We start from the raw sequence: 6,000 nt of genomic DNA on the forward strand, positions 1-6,000 counted from the left end.
GCCATCTAAAGCCTGTATTTGGACTTTCTGAGGCAGAACTGCCACCAAGGTGAACTTATATATTTTTTTTACTTGCCATTGGGTGTGAAGTAACAGCAACACTGCAAAAGTGACATTTTGTTTTTGGCATCATGTGTGAATAAACACTGAAGTTTGAATTACGAACTTGTATTTTGCGTCTGTACTGCGCCTGCTTATCTTAACTACCCGAGCGAATCCCCACAGGTCTCAGTCCGCCCCTGAATGGCACGTCACTTCTAGTGACATACTGTTCTAGCTCATGTTATGGGAGGGACCAAGCCACTTTTGTGAGGCTAGGACATGTCACGCAACAGCAAGTCGCGTGACGCAAAAATATGCACGACTTGTCTGCAACTTACTGTGGCGCAACAATTTTAGGTCCGGGATTCGGCTGTTAAAACACAGCTATGTTGCAGGTGAGTTGCGTGTCGTGACCTGCGACACAAAACCCAGCATCGATGCATTTTTTTGCGACTGTCACAGTTGCAGCATGTTCGCGTGTCACACTGCGACACCATTGACATTCATCCTATGAAATGTCGTCATATAGCCCTCACCTAAGCAAGGACAGGGAGCATACAGGCAATGGCACAGTTAACACTGGCAGTCTTAGCCTAGTTTCCAGGGTGATGGGCTGGTCCCGCCCCCTGGTTAGTGGGGAGTTTTAGCTAATACTGCGGGCAGGTGAGTGAGCTTAATACTGCGGGCAGGTGAGTGAGCTTTTTTTTTAAATTGGTCACAGGTTCCAACCATTTGAGTTGTTGACTTCTAGGCTGGGGTACCCCTTTAAAGTCAGAGACGAACCAGTGACACAGCAATTACTGCATATTCACCAATTCTCCCAAAACATGTAAAAGGCTCTTGGAAACATGGGCGGACGGGGAACTTGAAGTGGCCCTGGAAAAAAGACTAAAAGTGGCCCCATGTTGTAGGCGGGTCCAGATTGACAGAAGGCAGGGTAACAGAGGTATGCAGGGCCTTTAAGACTGTAGTGCAGCACAAAATACAACCCCAGCGAAACCAAATACTGCAGTGCAGCACAAAATACCACCCCAGCGGAACCAAATACGGCAGTGCAGCACAAAATACCACCCCAGCGGAACCAAATACGGCAGTGCAGCACAAAATACCACCCCAGCGGAACCAAATACGGCAGTGTAGCACAATATACCGCCCCAGCGGAACCAAATACCACTGTGTAGCACAGAATACTACCCTACTGGAACCAAATACCGCAGTGCAGCACAAAATACTGCCCCAGCAGAACCAAATACCGCAGTGCAGCACAAAATACCGCCCAAGCAGAACCAAATACCACTGTGCAGCACAAAATACTGCCCAAGCAGAACCAAATACCACAGTGCAGCACAGAATACCGCCCCAGCAGAACCAAATACCACAGTGCAGCACAAAATACCACCCCAGCAGAACCAACTACCACAGTGCAGCACAAAATACCACCCCAGCAGAACCAATTTCCACAGTGCAGCACAATATACCGCCCCAGCAGAACCAATTACCACAGGGCAGCACAGACTACTCCAGCCTTCACCACAGTATTCAACTGTATAACCGTCCTGAGGATGGCGATACAGTTGAGTTCAGGAGGGCACCTGCGGCCATTGTCCAGGTGTATAAGAACCCAGCCCACCGGGAGCTTTCCCTGTAGGGTCTATGGCCAGTCCACCCCTGCTTGGAAAAACGGGAGACCTAATGGACTTCGGGAAGAGCTGGCAAATCTCCAGCACAGAGCAAGGAGGACTTTCTCTCAAAAAAACAGCCCCCTAGGATCTCTAACTGTATGGGGTGCTGCATCATCAGACACCACCCAGGTGCCCATAGTTGCTCTGAGGAGGCATGACACATTACACAAAGGGGTGTCATACATCGTGAAAGGGCGTGCCCATGTGTGTGTGCCACCTTTAGAAAGTTGGCAAGTATGAGTCACTGATGAGGGGCAAGAACTCCCAAAGCAGCTGTCTACAGATGGTTCTCGTATTTGAAAAAATAGGTCTCCATGCACCACATATCATCTCTGAGCAGCTTAAGTTTTTTGGAATATCCTACACTGACATGTAATAGCATATAAAACGCTAAAATGGCTATAGAAGCCTCCCTGCTGCTCGTGAGTGCCATACGTAAACAGAACGCGGCTTCCATCGCAGCTAGTATGATGGCGTGTATGCGATTAACCCACTGTGTCCTCCACTGGACAGTTGCTGAAAGTGTCCAATGTAAATACAGCTGCCTGTATGTGAGCCTGCGCTGGACACTTTCAGCACCTGTACATTTATTAAGTGTTAATAATGTCCTCATGCGCTATGTATCCCTAATGGTTGTGTATGGGCAGTAAATAGTTAACACTTAGCCTAGTTTCCAGGGTGATGGGCTGGTCCCGCCCCCTAGTTAGTGGTGAGTTTTAGCTGGGGCAAGACATGCATGTGCCTGCTCCTGTCAAGTAGGCCCAAAGAGAAGCCTCATCCAGGAAACCTCGTACTTGGGATTGAAAGCTGCCAGAAAGCATCTGAACTAAAAGACCTAGGGGAAGGAGAACGGACATCTCAGAAGGTCTAGAACAGGGATCAGTAACCTTCAGCACTCCAGCTGCTGTGAAACTATAACTCCCAGCATGCACACCTATTTGGCAGTTCTCATAGAAGTGAAAGGAGGACTCTGGGAGGGAGTTGTAGTTTCAGAACAGCTGGAGTGCCGGAGGTTGCTGATCCCGGGTCTAGAACCACATTTCAATAAGGTACCGCACGTTTATGGGAATAAGACTTTACTGCTTGTGGAAAGGGTGTACTGCATTAGCGCCCACCACATTTTGAGATGGACTGGCCATCCGGATGTACGATCTGCACCCCCCAGCCTGGGAGTTGCTAAAAGGGAGAACAGAATAGCACTCTTGCAGTTATTTTGGAAGAGTGCTTAGTGTACTTAGAGTGAGACTCATGGAGGACTACTACTGCCATCATTGCTACGGCCTATACACAACGGCTGGAAGAGTCTACTCTGTATCATACTCCAGAACTGTGCCTATTGCTGCTATATGTACTATAAATCCTATCTTCTATTCAGTAAAGAGAGACTTGATTGTGGTCGTTGACTTGATCATCCTGCCTCCGGCCCTGAACTTACCCTCCATCTTGCACCCTACCAAGCCTTCACTATAAAGGGTACCCCCAGGCTGGAGCCCCCGAAAGTACCAGGGCGTGAAGCGAAGGAAGAAATGGGTGTGCCCTCCATTCACTGCACACAGCATTATGGGTGTACCTGCTTCCTAGGTACTTTTGGACCCCCTTAAAGAGGACCTGTCATCGTTCCTGATGAAGATTCATTTTACAACATAGAAAATCATTGTATTCATCATAAAAAAACAATTCGAGAACATGTTTTAGTTGTATATTGTGCCGTTCCTCTGTTATACCTACAAGAAATTTATAAGCAAGCTGACGAAACTAGGTGTTACCATTCTCCTTGTCAGAGCTGGAGCTGTGTAAGCAGGGCTGGATTACCAGTGTAGCAGAGCTAGCGACCCGGAGTAGCAGTGTTGTAGGCCTGATGTAGCAGAGCCCACCTGAAGTTGACCTGAAAACTGTCATAGCAGAGTTCTACTGAAGGCCTATGTAGCAGAGTTGTACTGAGTTGGCCAGAATAGTTGATGAAAGTACTATGGGTATAAAATAGGGCGACATCCCATAGCCAGAGTCGGGTTTAAATAACCCAGCTGGATGACCAGGGCAACCCAACACAGAGAAGGAGCGGGAGTGGTGAGGCAGCGAACAGGTAGGTGAGTAACAACAGGGCTACGTCCCCTGTGTATAAGAGACAACCCCTTTAATCCAACATGCATGGCCAATGAGCTTATGACCGTATTACGGCACTTATTATCTGCCAAAGAGGTGTATGAGCCTTTTACTGTGCCGCCATACACCTCGAGGAGTGTTCGTCTCATACTCCATCAGATGCCATATGTACGGAGGTATACGGAAACATTTCTTCTAGGTAAAGGAGCCCGTACAGCATCGTATGACTCCATACCAGTGAGCGGAAGCCCTGCCCGTACCAGTAAATTGCTGATGACATCAAGCTTGGTTCTCGCCTTACGCTATGCTGTGGAATGTTACTTGGTGATCGGTCAGGAAGTGTCCTATATCACCACGAATGAGCCATTATCTGCACGATGAGGGAAAGGCCTGGAAAGTCTTGGTTATGTAAGAGCTCCACAGGATAGGGGATAACTATCAGATTAGTGAGGGTCCTACGAGAACGGGGGACATGTACCCCCTGCAGCCTCCCTGAAATGAACGGGGCCGCCGGTCAGGCTTGCGTGTGGCCGCTCCACTCATTTCTATGCGAATTCCAGAGATAGGTGAGCGCTGTACTCGACTATCTTAGGAATTCCAATAGAAATGAATGGAGTGGCCACGCTTTCATTTCAGAGTCTTCAGGGGGTACGGGGCCACCGTTCTCGTGAACATGGAGGTCCCATTGGTAGGACCCCCATAGATCTAATAATTATCCCCTATCATGTGGATAGGGGATAACTTCAACCAACCGGAATGCCCCTTTAAATATAGTAATTAAAAGAGTTCTCCACGAGTTACACTGAACATAAATATAAACACAACACTTTTGGTTTTGCTCCCATTTTGCATGAGCTGAACTCAAAGATCTGAAACATTTTCTACATACACAAAAGACCCATTACTCTCAAATATTGTTCACAAATCTGTCTAAATCTGTGTCAGGGAGCACTTCTCCTTTGCCAAGATAATCCATCCCACCTCACAGGTGTGGCATATCAAGGTGCTGATTAGACAGCGTGAATATTGCACAGGTGTGCCTTAGACTTCCCACAATAAAAGACCACTCTGAAATGTGCAGTTCGATCACACAGCACAATGCCACAGATGTCGCAACGTTCGAGGGAGCGTGCAATTGGCATGCCGACTGCAGGAATGTCTACCAGAGCTGTTGCTCGTGCAAGAAATGTTCATTTCTCTACCATAAGCCGTCTCCAAAGGCGTTTCAGAGAATTTGGCAGTACATCCAACCGGCCTCACAACCACAGACCACGTGTAGCCACACCAGCCCAGGACCTCCACATCCAGCATGTTCACCTCCATGATCGTCTGAGACCAGCCACCCGGACAGCTGCAGCAACAATCGGTTTGCATAACCAAAGAATTTCTGCACAAACTGTCACAAACCGTCTCGGGGAAGCTCATCTGCATGCTCGTCGTCCTCATCGTGGTCATGGTAACTGACTTGAGTGGGCAAGTGCTCACATTCGATAGCGTCTGGCACGTTGAAGAGGCGTTCTGTTCACGGATGAGTCCCGGTTTTCACTGTTCAGGGCAGATGGCAGACAGCGTGTGTGCAGGGCCGGCCTTTGGGGTGTGCGGGCTGTGCGGCCGCACAGGGCGCCATAGCAACAGGGGCGCCGGGCGGCCGACAGCCCGCAATGTAATATGGGCAGGCGAGGCGGCACTTATGTTTTCCCACGGGGCGGGCCCCCGCCCCCTCCATCTCCCCCTCCCCTGTATTCAGCAGGGGGCGCACGTTGCGGTTTAAAAAAAAAAAACTTGCTTATATAAGTTCGGGCGGCTGGCGGCGCCCCTCATTCTGCGCCGCCTGAGTGGCTGAGCGCCTGCCTGCGCCTGCTGTGTGCTGTTAATGTAGCGTGGCCGAGCTCTGTTCGATCCGCGGTACAGGAGCTTTTGTTTCCTGTACCCGGCCGGACTGACAGGAAGTGCTCACTTAGTGTGCACTTCCTGTCAGTCCGGCCGGGTACAGGAAACAAATGCTCCTGTACCGCGGATCGAACAGAGCTCGGCCACGCTACACTAGAGGTGGAAAAGAGAGTGAAAAGGGGGAGGGGGGGAGGAAATAATGAGAGTGATGGGGGGGGGGGGAGAAATAATGAGAGTGATGGGGGGGGGGAGAAATAATGAGAGTGATGGGGGGGGGAAATAA

Source organism: Bufo gargarizans, chromosome 9, assembly GCF_014858855.1.
Source record: "Bufo gargarizans isolate SCDJY-AF-19 chromosome 9, ASM1485885v1, whole genome shotgun sequence".
Classification (NCBI taxonomy): domain Eukaryota; kingdom Metazoa; phylum Chordata; class Amphibia; order Anura; family Bufonidae; genus Bufo; species Bufo gargarizans.